Source organism: Balaenoptera borealis (genome assembly GCF_965194805.1).
Source record: "Balaenoptera borealis genome assembly, chromosome: 15".
In the NCBI taxonomy this organism is placed as follows: Eukaryota; Metazoa; Chordata; class Mammalia; order Artiodactyla; family Balaenopteridae; genus Balaenoptera; species Balaenoptera borealis.
The window spans coordinates 33495358-33513969 of NC_138871.1; the positions used below are offsets into that span (position 1 = coordinate 33495358).

At 38.8% G+C, this 18612-nt stretch overlaps 1 long non-coding RNA gene across 1 annotated transcript; it reads left to right on the forward strand.

Moving 5' to 3' along the window:
• The first annotated feature begins 1162 nt into the window (after positions 1-1162).
• Positions 1163-13278, forward strand: LOC309611691. Its single transcript, XR_014234679.1, has 2 exons — positions 1163-3434; positions 3758-13278. It is a non-coding gene; the product is annotated as an uncharacterized lncRNA (long non-coding RNA).
• Positions 13279-18612: the final 5334 nt, after the last annotated feature.

Genomic DNA, 18612 nt, shown 5'->3' on the forward strand with positions numbered 1-18612 from the left:
AAAAGACAAGGAGAGATAGAATGAGGTAGAAGCAATTTTGAAGCAATGACAGCTAAGAATTTCCCCAAATTTTTGAAAGACCTTAAGTCACAGATTCAAGAAGCCATACAGTCTGCAAACATGCTAAATAAAAGATACACCCCCCCCTTAAGCTAAATATGCTGAAAAGTAAAGACAAAGAGAAAAATGAAAGCAGTCAAAGAAAGTGGACAAACTACCATTGGCTGAACAATAATTGAATGATTTCTTCTTAACAAGAACAAAAGGTTGTTATCTTCAAAAAGCTTTTCAAAGAAGAAAAGTACCAACTGAGAATTCCGTACCCAGAGGAAATACTTTTCAAGAAGAAAAGTGAAGCAAAGACATGCTCAGGAAAACAAAAACTGGGAGACTTCTTCATGAATGGACTTGAACTAAAGTATATATTGAAAAGGTAAAAAGAATATGTTCCCAGACTTAATCTGGTTGGAATACAGGAACGAATAGAAAGCAAGAAAAGTGGTAAATATGTGGACAAATCTCAATGAATGCCAAGTATAAGGCATAATAAAATCTGCAATGGAAAGACAAAGATATTAGACTGGATTTTTTTTTTAACTGTGTTACCAAACTGAACTTGGGTCTGCTGGCCTGATGCACAGCAAAGCCAATTTACTGACACGAGGTTGTGGTGAAAGAAAATACATCATTTATTTCAGGTGCCAAGCAAGGAGTACAGACAGCTCATGCTCAAAAGGCCCAAACTCCCTGATGCCTTTCTGGGAAGCATTTTTAAAGGCAACATTTGGGGTTGAGGGTTGCAGGATGCATGAATTTCTTCTGATTCGTTTGTGGTGGGGTAACAGGGTGGTTTTCAGAAATCTTAATCATCAACTTTCTGGTTCCAACCAGTCTGGAGTACCATCCTCCACCTGAGTGAGCGAGGGGAGACTTAGTTCCTGAAGAACAACTTAAAGATATCCATATCTATCAGATTTTGTAGCTATCTAGATATCTACAATATCTGATAGATTATGATATCTGATATCTGATAGATTATGATATCTATCATATCCTTTGAGAAGGAACTAGGACTCTGTTTTATTGCTGAATTATTGTCATTGCTTTTCTTGTTTAACTGCTTTTCCTTTGTTTCTGCATTCCCTCACTTCCCTAATTAGAACTCAGGGAAGGCCTAGGAGACTAAAGTTTTTTTTCTACAAGCAAGAAACAGGGGACACAGAGGGGCTTTTGTACCCAGGAGGGCCCCAAAGTGTCCTGCTCAGTTTCATTCTCCTTTTCTTTGGCACTCCTCAATCTTGAGGGGAACAGGTATGGGACAAGAAAGGGGGTAAAGTTTTGTATAGAGAGGTTAATCATAAACTCAGCTGAGGAACTCAGTTTTAGGGGGACTTGTTTCCAACTATATGCATTTTACAAGAGACACATCAAAACTTAAGGATATAAAAAAGTGTTAAGTAGAAGGTTGGAAAATTATATGCTATGCAAACACTGACAAAAGAAAAAAGTTGATGTATCTAACTAATATCAGTCAAATTAAACTTTAAGGAAAAATATATAACTGGAGTATTTTTTACAAAACTATACAATTATAAAAAACACAATTCACCATGAAGATTAAATCTTTTCTATTTGTATGAATTTAATAATACAGCATGAAAACATAGAAATAAAAATTAACTACAAGAACAAGTAGAAGAATCCTTAATCACAGTAGGACATTTTATCACACCTCTGTCAGCAATTGATAGAAAAAACACAAAAAGTATAATAATGATATATAAGAGCAATGCTACTACCTCAAATAAGTAGAAAAGACATAAAACAGAAAACATCAACAGAAAGGCAATGGAGAGCTGCCAAAGCAACCAGAGCTAGAGGGACCAAGATTCTGGAGAAGGATGGACCTGGAGAGGTAAGTTGATATTCTGCAGTTTTCTTTTCCCTGAAAACATTTGGCAATTCCAGGTGTGATGCAAAAAAACTGAGAATCTGGCCTTTGTTAGGATAGAGGACCTTGGCAGGGGAGGCAGGGAATCTAGCAGAGCTGTGGGTGGTCTCAAGAGGACTGAAGAGGCAAAATTGGAGACTTGAAGGCTCAACCAGAAGGGAGAGGCGGAGAGCTAAGTCTTAAGACATTTGCCAAACTCTGAAACTCTGCAGAATTGGAGGCTAAGAAGCTAAGCAGAGAGCCTCTGAGAAACAGAGCAGAGTTTTCACACGGTCTCACTCTGCCAAGGAAACAGTAATTAGAGTTGGGGTCCACCCAACAGAGGGGCCCAGGTGAGCATCCAGGTTCTCAGTTTAAACCCCTGGAGGGCTCCACAAAAAAGTCTCCAGCCTCAGTTCAGCTAAATCTCTAATTTGATTAAGATGAGCAAACCCCTGGGCCTAGCAGAAGACACTTCCTCTTTAGAGGAAGATAACATCACTTGGAGCCTCTATAGGTTATAATATACAATGTCTACATACAATAAAAAGTTACCAGGCATACTAAAAGACAGAACTAAATGATGAAAAGTCAAGAGAAAGGACCCAAGTCAAAGAGAATTAGTGGAGTTTGCCAACAAGGACTTCACAATAACTATGTTTAATAAGTCCAAGTAAATGGAAGAAAAGAGATAACAATGAAGAATTTTACCAGAAAATTCTAGAATAAAAAAGCACTAAATGGAAATTCTAGAACTGAAAAGTACAACAGCAGAAAGCAAAACTCAATATGTTGGTTTAATGGCAGATTAGAACACTGCAGAAAAAAGACATTTGTGAACTGAGGAATAGAACAATAGAAAAATGTTTTGAGCCAAAGCACAGAGAGAAAAATTATTTTTTTAAAAAAAGGATTTAGAGATTATGAGTCAGAATACAAAACTTTAGTATATTTATAATTGGGCTTCCAGAAGCAATGGAGAGAGAGAAGTAACCCTCAAGTTTCCTCAGCTCAGTGGGACATGCAGGAGACCATTGAAAAGGATCCCATGCTCCATGAGAGGGCTATAGAAGTAGCTGAAAAATAAGGCAAAAGGACCCCAAAGCAGAACCCTGGGATTGACAACCGAAACCAGGAGCCAAATAGAGGATGCCACAGAGTTCTTACAGCACCATCAGCGCGGTGAGATCTGCAGTGGGCCAGAGACAGCAGTGGCAGGACCCCCATGCCCTGAGCCCTGATCGCTCCCAGAGAAGAGACTGCACATTACAGGGACAAAGGATACGGTGTGAGGAAAAGCTACTGCGCACAGGGAAAGAGGCCTTTCAGGAAGCTGCTAGAAGTGAAGGCCTCACGTAGGCTGCAGGGCAACCACAGGCTTTGCCCTTGACGCTGTTACTCAAGCTTCCTGCTCTGCCTGGGTGCCAGGAAAGGGGAAGGAGAAAGGAGAAAGGAAAGAGGAACTCCAAATAGGATTGCCAGATTTAGCAAATAAAAGCACAAGGTGGGGGCTTCCCTGGTGGCGCAGTGGTTGAGAGTCTGCCTGCCAATGCAGGGGACACGGGTTCGAGCCCTGGTCTGGGAAGATCCCACATGCCGCGGAGCAACTGGGCCCGTGAGCCACAACTACTGAGCCTGAGCGTCTGGAGCCTGTGCTCCGCAACAAGAGAGGCCGCGATGGTGAGAGGCCCGCGCACCGCGATGAAGACTGGCCCCAGCTTGCCACAACTGGAGAAAGCCCTCGCGCAGAGGCGAGGACCCAGCACGGCCAGAAATGAATAAATAAATAAATAAATAAAATTTAAAAAAAAAAAAAAAAAACACAAGGTGCCCAGTTAAATTTTTTTTTTATAAAGATTGATTGATTGATTGATTGCTATGTTGGGTCTTCGTTTCTGTGCGAGGGCCTCCTCTAGTTGCGGCAAGCGGGGGGCCACTCTTCATCGCGGTGTGCGGGCCTCTCACTATCGCGGCCTCTCTTGTTGCGGAGCACAGGCTCCAGACGCGCAGGCTCAGTGATTGTGGCTCACGGGCCCAGTTGCTCCGCGGCATGTGGGATCTTCCCAGACCAGGGCTCGAACCCGTGTCCCCTGCATTGGCAGGCAGATTCTTAACCACTGCACCACCAGGGAAGCCCCTAAATTTTTATTTTAGATAAACAACGAATCATTTTACTATATTGAATAGGATATACTTATACTAAAACATAAATTGTTCATTTTTTTATCTGAAATCCAAATTTAACTAGGCATCTGTTTTTTCCCTGGCAACCCTAACCCTGAAAGACGGAGTAAGGTGCTGAGCCTGAGTTAACCTGGCAAAATGACTGGAGAATGTTTAATAGGCAAGGTTAGGTCTCACAACGTGTCCCATCCCCCCTCCCAACTCCACACCCCTCAATGAACACAAAATGGTTGCTGACGAAGCCATGACCCTGGAGGGTAACCCAGCCTCTTCTCAGGCCCACTCCGCCTAAGCACCCTCAGCATGCCCCTTTCCACTCCCCTGCTGCTGCCTCGTGCTGTTATAGGACGGAGGCGTTCTCCCAGGTTTTTGGAGGAATATAGAATGTTCTGTCATGAAATCCCTCAAACATGTCTGGGGTTGGGGGCTCCACTCTCAGGGAATGTAGGAGAAGGACTCTCAGAGGCGCCCCATATAGACATCCTTTAGTCTTCTCTGATTTTCTTCTTTCTACCAACTGGCAAACATCTCAATCGCTTTTTGAGTGGGAATGCTGAACTTTAGTTGTATCTTGCATCCTTCCTATTTTATGGTAGTTCATTTAGTAAACACTGTTCTAGATTTATTTAAAGTGAACCTTTTGGAATTCAGAAGACCCTTCTCAATTGCCTGGGTCTTTGCATTGAAAGCCTGACTATGAAAACCTTTGTTTCCTCTGTGCTTTTTTTTTTTTTTTCTTTTAGTCTTTTGAAATTCAAAGCAGCTCTGACTCCTTTGTTCTTAGCCAAATCCACTCTCCCCACAAAGCTCTGGAGGCCTGCCTTCACAGGTGGAGAGCAGCAGAGAAATAAGACTTACTGGGAGTGGAAAGTACAGTGCGAAGTGTTACCAAAAAATCAGCTCATTCTATTATTACTCTACACAATAAAACAATTCGGGAAAAGGAAGAAAGATTAAGAACAGCAGAGACTGAAATGAGACCAAAGAAGGTCATAGTACAAATGAAGGATGCAAGTCAGGTCTGATTAAAGCTCAGCATTTTTGTATTCAGCCCTACTATAAATAAACCCACTTTTTTTATAAACCCATTTTGCATTTTCCAGCACCTCCCTAGTCCCTGACAGTCAGGGCAGAATGGATGATAAAATAAGATAAAACTAGAGGTTTGCAAACCACACCAATTATGCTGTGTTACCATAAACATTAACTTGTCAAGGAGAATTTTTTTAATATCCATTTTCTAAGGCCTGTTTTTCAGCTATGGGTCTTCTGAGTCATGTAGAGAAGAAACCGACTGCTGGTTTCCCAATCGACTTGTTTTGATTTAGTTTTAATGGGACAAAATTATCTATTTGATCATCAGTGAAAGCCTGGGAGAAAATATTTACATAAACTCATAAAAGAAGTTTTCTAAAAATCGCATTTGAAAATTTCTCAACTTAATGTGGTGTCTTGTGGTTTTTGTTGCCAGTAAGTAGATTAGGCAGAATTTTCTGTCTTTTCTTTATTCTCATAAGAATAATAATAATAAAAGAATTTTTACCATTGTTTTTCCATGTGTGGCCTATTGTTTTTATCAGTTCAGCTTCTTTTTTCTCTCCTAGACTTCTTTTATTATATATTTATTAAATTTACCTTTTCCCTAAATGTTTTGTTGAAAAAATTCAAACATACAGAGAGTTGAAAGAATAAGATAATGGTACAATCACCTAGATTATCCGGTCGTTAACTTTAGCCACATCTGCTTTATCTATACCAGGTTTCAAAACCTTGGCACTATTGACATTATGGGTTCTTTAGGGGGCTGTCCTGTACTTTGTAGGATGTTTAAGAGCATCCCTGGCCTCTACTCATTAGATGCCTAGAGTACCCCTTCCCAAGTAGTGACACAAAACTGTCTCCAAACATTGCCAAATGTCCCTGATATAGAACTGGTCTATAATAAAAATACATACCACTTCCGTTGAGCTGAAGTATTTGAAAGTAGGTTTTCAGGCCTCATATTTTACCCATAAATACTACAGTATGTTTTTCCTCAGGACACACACATACACACTCCTACAAAACCACAGCCCCATAATCACACCCAAGAAATTTAACTTTCATACAATAATATATCATCTAATACCCCCAGCTCAGATCCAAATTTCACTCAATTGATCACAGAAAAGTATGATTTCAAGCTTTTGAGTGGTGCTCGTCAATCTGTTAATAAGAAATGATATCTTCATGTAGCTTTTTGCAATGATTTATTATGAACTTTTTCAAACATATAGTAAAGTTGAAAGAACTTTCTCACTGTAGATTTGATTTACATTTCTCTTGTCAGAAAAAAGTTCATATGTTTAAAGGTGCTTATATTTTTGGTGTGTCTGAATCTTTGCTTTTCTCGACTTCTGAGTGCTTTGTAAATAGGGAAAGTTAGCTCTTTATCTATGGTATATGTTGCAACTGTATTTCTCCCAGTTTGTCACTTGTCTTTTGATTTTGCTTATAGCGCTTTTTCCATAAAACTTCTTTTTCTTAACATAGTCAATTTTGTTGATGTTTTCTGCTATTGCATCTGGATGATGACTGTATTTTAAAAGTTTCCCCCCACAGCAAGACTATGAATAAATTAACTTGGGGTTTTTTCCTAGTGCATTTTTGGCTCATTTTTTCATTTGAAGTATGAAATATGAAGTATGTTATGGATCCCCAATTTTTTTTTCAAATAGCTGTGCAGTTGTCCTAACAGCATTTTTATCAAGTCTGTCTTTAACCCAGTGATTGGAGATGCCACTTTACTCATTAATAAAGTTTACTTGGTTCTATTTCTGAATTTTCAATTATGTTCCTGATCTATCCATCTATTCATGCCATATTGTTTTAGTTATAGAGGATTTATAGTGTGTTTGTATTTAACAGGGTTATCTCTCCTCACTGACCCTTTTTTCCCACAGATTTTCCTATATATGGGTGTTCATTTTTCCATGCAAATTTAGACTCAATTTGTCTAGTTTCTAGAAAAATACTTGTTGAAATTTTATGGAAGTAGTGTTAAATTAGGGGTAAGTTACATCTTTTTGATGTCAAGTTATCTTATCCAAGACCAAGGAATTCGTCTTTCAGGAATGTTTTACATTTTTCCTAGACATTTCTTTTTAAGTTTATTTTTCAAGTATTTTTATCTTTTATGCTGTTATTGTAAATGGGACTTTCTCTTATTTTATTTTCTAATTGGTTACCATTACAAACACACACACACACAAACGCACACACACTATTAATTTTTGTACGTTAGTTTTGTAGCCTGCTAACTTACTGAATTCTTTTGTTCATATTAGTATTGGGTTTTCCAGATGTATTATCATATCACTTGCAAATGGAATTTTCCTTTTTTCTGATATTTATATATATTTTTTCCCTTTAATGAGTACACTGACTAATGCATCCAGTATGTTGTTAAACAGTGACCATTTCTGCCTTGTTCCTTACCTTAGTAGGAATGCTTCCAGTATTTCTCCATCATAACATTCCCTCTCTCTATCATATATATATATATGTCATACATATATAATATGTATATGTATAGTCATGTTGGGGGAATATCCATTAATTTATATTTTATCTAATACTCTCATTAGGAATGCATACTGTATTTTATTCAAGGACTTTGGGCCATCTATAATTTAAGTTATGCATTTCTCACTTGAGAATTTTCAAGAACTTTACACATGTTATGTTAATATTCTATACACTGTAAGAATAGCTTCTTAGGTTGACATAGCACATGTATGTTTGCTCAGATCCAGAAAACCAACAGTATTGAAAATCATATGTTACAACTTTGAAAAACTTGCTGAACAAGCTGGCTTTCTTCTCCAAAACTGTCTTCATAATACCTTTCATTTATTAAGTACCTTTTATGTGGCCATTTACCCATAAAACAGTCTTGAAAGGTAGTCTTTTTAACATTACTATTTTAAGGATGCAAAAATCAAGGCTCATAAAAGCAAAGTAACTTGAACAGTATCAAACAGCTTTTACACGGAGGAGAGACACCCTGACCCTAGGTCTGACTCAAACTGTTTCTGCCACACAATCCTTGAGAGCTGGTCCATGCTAACCGGCTGCCAGCAGAGGGAGCAATGTTTCTATTGAAACCTAGACAAAGAACTTGAGTCAGAGAGCAAAGAGCTCATTTCAACCCTGTTTGCTGATTGGAAAATTTCAGACACCAGAATTTGTCCACACGCTTTTAGTTGCAAATGACAGAATTGAAACTAGTCCTGTCCATCCCAGGTGAGAGGGATGGACTGAGAGTGGAGTGGAGTCTTTCCTGGAAGAGAACATTTGTCGATCCAAAAATGACAAACAGATTCTACAGCTAGAAAGTTAAGATGTCAGGAAACATAAGACTCCAATGAAGAGAATTCTCATCCTAGACCATCCTCCACTCCTGGCCTGACCATCCAAAGGGTTTCTACCTTAATCTAGAAAGGCACAATTAAGAACATTTGAATCCAACTTTTTTTGTCAAAAGAAAATGTCCAAGTCATTATTCTGTGTAGATGTTTTTCCATAGGGGTATTATTTCATTTTCCATGGGTTTGTTCTCCAAATCTCCAGTTCAGTGCCTCCACTGATTCTGTAGCTCTTTGAGGTTGAGCTGTAGTAGTGAGTATATTATACTGAAGTAATGAATGCAAGCTCTGAGGTTGTCGGCTCTAAGAGCTTAGAATTAAACATTTATGGTTTAACAGTCTTTAGGTGTAAAGAAATTTCTCACCATTTTACTAACATTGTGAATAAATTCCGCTCCCATATATGAAAAGACTATAAAAGGAATTCACCCAGAGGTCAAAACACTTCTAGAATCATGTTTTATTCTTTCCCTTTGAAACTTACTTGGGCAGATAGAGTGAGCCAGGGACCTTGAGGAGTTGAGCAAGGTAATCAAAATTCACATGCAAGAGTCCATTTCATTTGAAAACACACCTATCACATGTAAGTTTTGAAATTCATCTCCTGAATTACACACTTTATTATGTATACAATATCCACATCTCCAAATGGAAAGCAAAATGTGCCCCAGTGTGATGTAGAATTTTGTCTCAATATGACTTAGTTTTGACTCAATATGACTACTTTCCTGACCTTGCTTAAAGCACAGTATATTTGTGATACAAAAATCACCACTCATGTTTAATGCATAGATATTTACAGCTACCCTAAGGTGTGTGCTTACTATGGAGAAGGTACCCTCCCAACAACCCTTGAAGATATTTCATTCCTGCAACTGTCCCTTATTAACTATGTGGGCAAGTTGTATATACTTCTGATTTTCATCTATAAAATGAAAATTACAAAAGTATCCACCTCATGGAGCTGCTATGAGGGTTAGCAATCATGTCCCATCTCCCCAAACTTCCTGCTCTGCCTCAACCACTACTAATCTACTTTCTGTCTCTATAGCTTTGCCTATTCTGGACATTTCATTTCGAGTTAATTTCTTGATACAGTTGACCCTTGAACAACATGGGCTTGAACTGAAAGGCTCCACTTATACTCGAATTTTTTTACTAAATATGCACTATAGAACTGCATGATCAACAGTTGGTCAAATCCATGGATGTGGAATACAGAGGGCAGACTATAAAGTTTTGTGTGGATTTTGGGCTGTGCAGAGAGTGGGCACCCCTAACCCCCTCGTGTTCAAGGCAACTGTATAGTATGAATTAGGGGACTTCATTCTTTTGCACCTGGCTCTCTGGTTGTCTGGGCACCATTTGTTAAAAAAAACTGTTTCTTCCCCATTGAGTGGTCTTGACATCCTTGTTGAAAATCAGACGACCATAAAAGAATGGGTTCATTTCTGGACTTTCAATTCTTCTCCACTGATCTATCTATCCTCATGCCAACACTCCATTATCTTGATTACTGTAACTTTGTACTAAGCATTGAAATCAGGAAGTGTGAGTCCTCCAACTTTGTTCTTTTTAAAGATTGTTTTGACTATTCTGGGTCCCAGGAGGATAGTTTGTTTTTGTTTTCTGTTTTTTTAATTTCACCTTAGTTGGCTGAGTGTTTCATAAAGAGGAGAGAGAAAAACTGTCCCCCCCCCAAAAAAACAAAACAAAAAAAAAAACTTCCAAGTGATTGGGCTGTCTTTCCCGCCAATCTCAACCTCAAGTATATCTCTTTTGTAGCTGAAGTTGCAAAGTCATTAACAATTCACTGATACTCAAGGAATATTGTCCTTCTGGTGTTTTCTATATTACACACTTCTGTGCAGTAATAAATAGGAGCAGAGTTAGGGCAATACGAATATTACTAACACTAGTTAGTAGTGACACTTCAGGCTGATTACTTGCTGTTGACCAATAGCTGCTGGCATTAAAGAGGCACTTGAGGAATCACAGACCCTGGCAATTCAGGCCATCTTGACCTTCTAGATGCTCTGCTGGAGACCCCAACCCACGAGAGTAACTTCAGCCCAGAGGTCGGTCACTCTGAGTAACTCATGTCACTTGTCAGCTTTGTTGTTTTTTTTTTTTAAGTAACGGGAACTTACTTTTCCAGACCTTCATTCCACAGATACTTGGGGACTTGTAGTTAGATTTTAACAGGTTTTAACATTTCGATTTTATACTGTATACTTCTTCCTTTGGTATTTTGTCACCTCTCTATTTCTGTTCTCTGTATTTATCCTTTAGCTTATTTTAGCTTTGTCATGATTTTACCCTTCTAAATCTTGGGGTCTAGAATTTTTACCTTTTACCATGTCTATTTTTGACTTTATAGTGTATATTTTATCCTGTTTATATTCTTTTTTTATTTAGCCCTAATTTTTATCCTTAATTTGTGCTTCACTTTTAGTTATGTCCATTTTCATCTTTCCTTTTTATTTTTTTAAAATTTCAGCCAAATATATTACTTTAGTTTTCTGATTCATTCTGGGCTCAGACCTCTTATTTATAGTTCTTTTTTTAAAATTATTTTAACTTAAATTTCTGCTGACATGTTTTTCTTTTTAAATGTTTTCTCTTGTGTCCATAGTAATTTTTAAATCTTTTATTCTTTTTTTTTAACTCTCAAGCTATAATGGTGGGCAGGATTTATGGGTCTAGGAGTAACATAGCTGTGGCGAGGTCCACACCACAAACAGAAACGTTGAATAGTCTTGTCCTTCTAGCTGTCTCTACGCTTACCTCTCTGGCTCTGCTCGGCACACCATCTGTCTTAGTCAGTGTTTTTCTCCAAAAATAAATGTTAACTGGGTTGTACCAGAAACTTAGGAACGAGAACTCCTTCACGTGCCTCTAAACTTCCTACTTATGTAAAAAGCATATTCGAAATGCTGGAATGAGGGCCCTTTATAAGGAGTTACATGTTCTAAAATCTATAGTCTATGACATATGAAGCTAGTCAATATATGGGGTAGAGATTTAGGTCGAGAGTACCTCTTCTTCCTCCAATTTTCCCTTTAGCAGCAAATCAGGTACCAGATGCTCAAGCCAGAACCCCGTGAGACATCCCGCAGCAAATTCTATCCCTTCTGCCTCCATACATCCCACATTTGTCCCCTTCAACTTCACTGCTCACCTGGGCTACTGTCATATCATCCCAACTTTGCTTCTAAATTTGACCCCTTCTATTCATATAGCAGCCAAAGTGATTTATTAATGTATCAAATCATATCACTCCCTGAGTAAAACCTGTCAATATCTATTTTCCCATTGTACCTCAAATAAATCAGTACTCTTTACCAGAGCCTCCACTTGGTGACCCGGTCCCTGGCTGTCTCTTCCCCCTCACCTTGTTCTTTGAGCTTCCTCCCTGCACTGACTCTTCCCTGACTATGCCAAGCTCTTTCCCACAGCAGAGGCTTTGTACTTGTGATTCCTTCTTCCTGGAGTGCTTGTTTCCTACTCTTTGTAAAGCTGGCTCTTTCTCATCCTTCAAGCAGGGTGAACAACCATCCTGGTTTGCCCAGGTCTAAAGGGATTCCAGGGATGCAGGACTTTTAGCTTTAAAACCAAGAAAGTCCTGAACAAACTGTGTCCGTCAAATTGATCACTTATTTCCAAGTCTCAGCTCAAGTATCATTCCTCAGCAAAGCTTTCCTGGCCCATGATGTCCTCAGTGGGTTCCCACCCAACCGCCCATTAGTTCTCATTTCAACGTACTGTTTCCTTCACACGGAGGACATACTACGTATACTTTGCACTTACTTTATGTATGTCTCTATTTGCTTTCTCTTTGTCTCATTCCCAAATGTCTAAGTATCATGGGGTACCAACATGCCTGTCTTACTCCCCATAATCTCTCCAGTGCCCAGCACTGGCCAGGCACACATTTGTTGAATGAAAGAAGGGAGAAAGGATGAAAGGAAAGAAGAGGGAGGACCCCTTAACTTAACACTCAGGCTTACTTTTGTAAGGAACCGTATAATGTTTAACCTTCCCCCAAAGCCCTATGGAACGAGGCAAACCCATTCTTCACAAGCCTACTTCTGTGTATTTTAATTGTATTTGGGTCCATTTTTTAGGGAGTTACTAAAAGAACCTTTCAGTGTCTGAATTTAGTGTGTGGGTTTTCTTCACTCTCTGCCCTTTGAATTCCTTTCAGAGTCAAGTAGCTCCTGAAGAGTCATTTGATTTCTTTATATACAGAAATTATAAACCCCAAATGCCTTCAGGAGCCAAACCGGCAATATACAGGAATGAAGCAGGCTGAACGTAAGAAAAGTCAACTGAGGAAACACATACTCAAACATATTTTGTTTATATTCAGCTATGGCTTAAGCACACAATCTCATACACATTTGTAAAATATTGGAAATTTTATTTTAAAAATGAAACGGAGGGGCTTCCCTGGTGGCGCAGTGGTTGAGAATCTGCCTGCCAATGCAGGGGACACGGGTTCGAGCCCTGGTCTGGGAAGATCCCACATGCCACGGAGCGACTAGGCCCGTGAGCCACAGTTACTGAGCCTGCGCGTCTGGAGCCTGTGCTCCGCAACAAGAGAGGCCACGATGGTGAGAGGCCCGCGCACCGCGATGAAGAGTGGCCCCCGCTTGCCGCAACTAGAGAAAGCCCTCACACAGAAACGAAGACCCAACATAGCCATAAATAAATAAATAAATAAATAAATAAATAAATAAAATAAAATAAAATAAATGAAATGGAAATCCAACCCAAACAATGAAAAATAGAAATATAATTACCCTGAATACTGTCACAGGTTTTACACAACTTATATACACCCAGAACGGTGTTTTTCCTTTATTTAGCTCAGTGATCCCCAACCTTTTTCGATGGGGGGAATGGTTCAGGTGGTAACGCGAGTGATGGTTCAGGGGGTAATCTGAGCAATGGGGAGCGATGGGGAGCGATGGGGAGCGATGGGGAGCGGCAGATGAAGCTTCGCTCGCTCACCCGCCGCTCACCTCCTGCTGTGCAGTCTGGTTCCTAACAGTCTGTGGACCAGTACCGATCTGTGGCCCAGGGGTTGGGCACCGCTGATTTAGCTGACCTAACTGTGTTCCTTGCAAGCCCCTACCTCTGAGTTTCAGAAGGGGAAAGATTTACTATCCAATCCATTGTTTAAACCTTAGACCAATCCAATAACAGAAAGTATTATTAAATTACAGACTTTTGAGAAAAATGCTCATTACCTTGTATTTCCATTGCTTTCTACCCTACTGTCATTCAAAATGGTAAAGAATTCCTGGGGACAGAGGGATTCACGTGATTTTGCACCGGAAGAAGTCATGTGACATCTGTTCTCCTGTCATCTGGTCTTATGGCTGCTGAAGCATACATATTTGACTGGGACTGTCCGAGGGCTTTCTACTGGCATCTACTACTGACATACATCTACTGCATACATGGTCTTTTCTCTGCAGTCTCATGCTGCTCAGGTCTACCTTTGGCTATCGCTTGGCTGTAGACCTGAGAGTCTCCTCCGGGTCCTCCACACAGTCTCATAGCCAATTGGTCTCCCACCCTCAATATCTGTTGTGAGGCAACCTGCTCCTACCAATGGCAGGCGTGATGACAAGCCCCCTGGCTCCCAGCATGGAACCAAGAGAGACTTGGTGTCTAAACTAGAGCTACTCTCTTCTTGGCCATGCCCAGCAGCTCTCTTGGCTGTGTTGGTTCACCCTTATTGGCATGGAACCTCTACACAGGAGTCTCCTTCAGAATCTCAAACTGGGAGCAGGAAAAGCCACTCTCCTTTCCATTTATCTGACTCTTGCCACTGTCCGCACCAAGACCCAAAGATGGGCAATCACAACACACTCCTTCTATCCCTCCTGATTCTTTCTCTCTGCCTTTCCCCACAATCCCAGAACTAGAATGGGCGGGTTTCCATGACCACCAGTGCTTTCTGTGCTCTAGCTTCACCACCTCGCCATCCCAGCAGTGCCTTCTTTACAGTAATGATCTCGGTGTTCAGACCTTAAAAAAAATTAAACCCTTTCCCTCTCACCTTTAACTGGATTTTAAGCCTACTGTCTTGCCATAAATTTCCAAGAATGTCATAAAAGGAATATTACCTTATTCTTACTCTCACATTTCTTCTGTAACAGATCAAGGTTAACCAGGGAAATGGTCATATACTAGAAAAGGCACAATAATACTTTTCTCTAAATGCCACTTCTGTTAAATTACATTTTTTAAAAAATAGGTTACTCCTTTAATTTGGAACTAAAATCTCACGCATTTCCTTCCTCACTAAGACATCGCTGTCAGGTTTGTATTTCTTGTTACAGTTTGCAATGCAGAATTTAGCCTTAAATCCTTTAAGTAAGAGAGATACTCATTTTTATTCATAATGAAATCTGCCGACCACAAAAATAGGTATTTCCAAATATGGATATAATTTTTGCACCATGGTTTTTATATCTAGACTAACCACTCAAGATATTTGTAAAATTCTGTTCTTCTGAAATCCCCTTATTTCTTCTTTATGATTTTGTTTAACTGCAATTTAGTAACTTCCCTTTGTAGCAATTTTCCACACTATCAGTATTCAGTTAGATGGTAAAAAGAACAGTTTTAGCTCATTTTCATAAAGTTTTAAATCAGAGAACTTTTTGAAATTTAGTTCTTGGTTTCACAATTATACTTCATATGATGATTTCTATTTTTGGAGACTGAATTCAGTGTAGCAAAGTGGGTCAGATTATTATGTGCCAGTTGAGTTTCCTCAAGAAAGACTTCTCCAGGAATGAGTAGATTACATACTACGTTTATGTCACCACCTAAGGATGCCCAGGCAGGATAATATTCAGTGTGATGAGTTGAAATGTCAACTAAATGACCAAGTCTTTGATCCAATCTTGCTGATTATTTAAGGTAGGGATTCTTTTTTAATGGCATAAAACAAGTTGGTTTGTTTGCTTTGTTTTGTTTTACATTTTAAACAGTCTCTTCAACATTTTGCAGAACTAAATCTTCAATTGCTGCTATCACATTGTGCAGCTAATTTATTAAGCAGAGTATAGAATTATTTGGGTATTAAGCAATGGGGCCATGTTAGTTCATAATGATGCTTTCATAGTGTTTTCCAAATTTTATTTTAAAGACAGAGTATTCTTGATGACTCTGTAATGGACATCTAAATGCATCAGATCCATGAAAAATATTTTGTCTCTGAATTTAAGTTTTGTAATAAGTCCAGCATTAACACCAACCTTCGCAGGAGCATAATCATTTTGATCAGCTTACACTGAAACATTTAATTCACATTAAAACATTAATTACACATTAATTACATTAAAACATTTTCACAACACAGGATTAAGTAGATAAGGTCCAAGGATTGAGCCCTGAGACACCCCATGATTCAGAAATGAAGAGGGTGAAGAGGAGACAGCAAAGGAGACTGAGAAGTGAAGTAGAGGGAAAACTAGGAAGTAAAGTGAAATACTTTAAGGAGGTAGGTGGAATCAATGACATCAGGTGCCACTGATAAGTCAAATAATAGGACCACTGGGACCATTGGTTTGAACAATGTGGAGATCAGTTATGTGTCTAAGAAACTGATAGGTGTAATTTATTGCATTTATAAATCTAATTGGAAATATTGTTGCTCAAGAGTTGAGAAAATGCCTGAGAACTTATAGGACACATTGCATGGAAATTTTCACTTATTTGTGGTATTTCCTAAAATGGTCCCATATGACCTGGACTCCACTGATGCTTTGATCTTACCTTCAGGACCTTTTTCTCCCCCACCTCCCACTCATATTTGCCTTTGCTGTACTGGCATCCTTGATGTTCCTCAAGCATACTCCCACCTCATGGCCTTTGCACTTGCTGTTCCCTCTGTCTAGGATGCGTTTCCTCCAGATATCACCATGGCTCAATTTCTTCCTTTATGTTTGCTCCAATGCCATCTTATTGAAGAGGATTTCCCCGACTTCTTTCACTAAAAGAGTACGGCTAGCCACTGACCCCCCCCCCAACCGTTTATTCCTATTATCTAACTTTTTATGTAACAATTATTGCCATATTATAATTTATCTATTTATCAAGAATATAAACTCAATGAGATCAGAAACCAAAACAATGCCTGACACAGTGGTTATTCAATGAATATTTTGAATAAACATTAATTAAATAAATGAAATGAATGAAAAATAACTGGCCAGGATATTTTCACAGTAACTAAATACAGCATAATTATTCATCTGCCAAGAACGGTGAAAACACCAACTTTGGTTAAGGGGCATATTTTTAGAATCTACAAGGTAAATGTGTTGCAAACATCCGCCCACACATACTTTTATCTATCAAGATGTAAATGGCTACCTGAGAGCATTCTCTTCAAAGCTCTAGTGTGAATTCTTTCCCATGCTCTGAATACTGTCCAGTTACAACTGTTTCTGAAGTTTTTGATTCCATTTAGACTGAATAAGAAAATATATACTCTATCAGCTTTTGTTTAAACACTGGTTAATAGAAGAATTATACAATAATAATGCCTATATATTCCTTTCAATTTTCTTTCTTTTTAAATGGTAATTTGCCTAAGTTAACTCTTTAATAAACTATACATACCATATTTTATTTTGAGGCTTCACTATAATAGCTTCCCTTTAACTTTTTACTTCACTTTTATAGATTTTAGAAATTTCAGCTTTAAAAAACTTTCAAACTTTGTAAGAGAAGGTACACAAAGCATTCAACCAATTAGCATTTTTAGCCAACATCCAGGTGTCCAGATAGAGTAGAAAAGATAAATAAACACCTCACATGTGGGCGCCATATGTACAGACACCGTGGACCTTAGAACAGCATCCCTGGCACCCTTGCTTCAGTGTCATATTGAAACAAGTCAAATAAGGGGACATCTGCATCTTTGCTGACTCATTTGACAAAGGCAAGAAATTCATAGGTAAATGCAAATGAAGAGTGAAGGTGGAGAGAATGTGGGATGGGGTGAGGGGGATCGACTGTGAAGGTATTTCCAATTTCTGATAAGACAGTGGACCTGAAGAATCATCCATATAGAGAGAGAACACTTAGAACAGATGCGTGAATGGGTAATAATAGCCACACAAATGTGTGAAAATGTACAAGTAACATGATAGATTTAACAACTTGAATGTGCCTTACTCTTTTGCCTTCCTGAGAATAAAAACCTGACCTAGTCATCTACCTGCATGGGAAGAATAGGGAATTAGAATTGCCAATAGGTTATAATAAAGGCCGTTTTAGGGGTTTACCATTGTTTTATTTTCTCAGCCTTGCTGAGAGCAGGAAATCAAAAAGTATCTGTTGAAAGACTGAATGAATGAGTAAGTAAAACAAAAAGGAACTTTCCATTTTAAGGGAGCAGGGTGAAGACTTTTATGCTCTTACTTGCAGATTAACCCAAAACAACACGAAGAAAAAGAAACAGCAATACAAATTGCATCTTCGTTAAGACTGAATCACAGTATGAAAACAGAAAATACATGGAGGAATGGGAAATGGTTTGGTAGAGAAGGAGGAAGAGGAATCTTCATTGCCTGCAGGGGGAGATACCAAAAGGAATGTGAGGGAAGAGCATGGTGGAAACCCGGAAAGGCTCAGAAATTGAAGGTACAATGCCTTAAGGAAGACAGAAACATAATTCCAGGTCAAAAATAAATTTTACTCAGAATTTTGAAGGCATTGATCCATTGTCTTATAGTTTTAATGCTGCCGTTGAAGAGTCCAATAAGATTCTTATTCCCAGGTCCTTCTGTGTGCCCTATTTTTATTTCTTTTTTCCTCTGATATTCTTAAATTTCACAATGATGGGCCTGGAAAAATCAATACTACGCTCTCTATTTAAAAGCTTCCATTTTTATACCATAAGCTCTTTTAAAAAAAGAAGTTTAAGTCAAATCCAAGCTTAGGATTTTTTCAGCCTTCATCCCATTGCCTTATTTGTGATCAAACTGCATGTCGGTTTTCTACTTCTAAATTACACAGGATTACAAAATTACCATCATAATAGCGGTGCTTCACCAATGG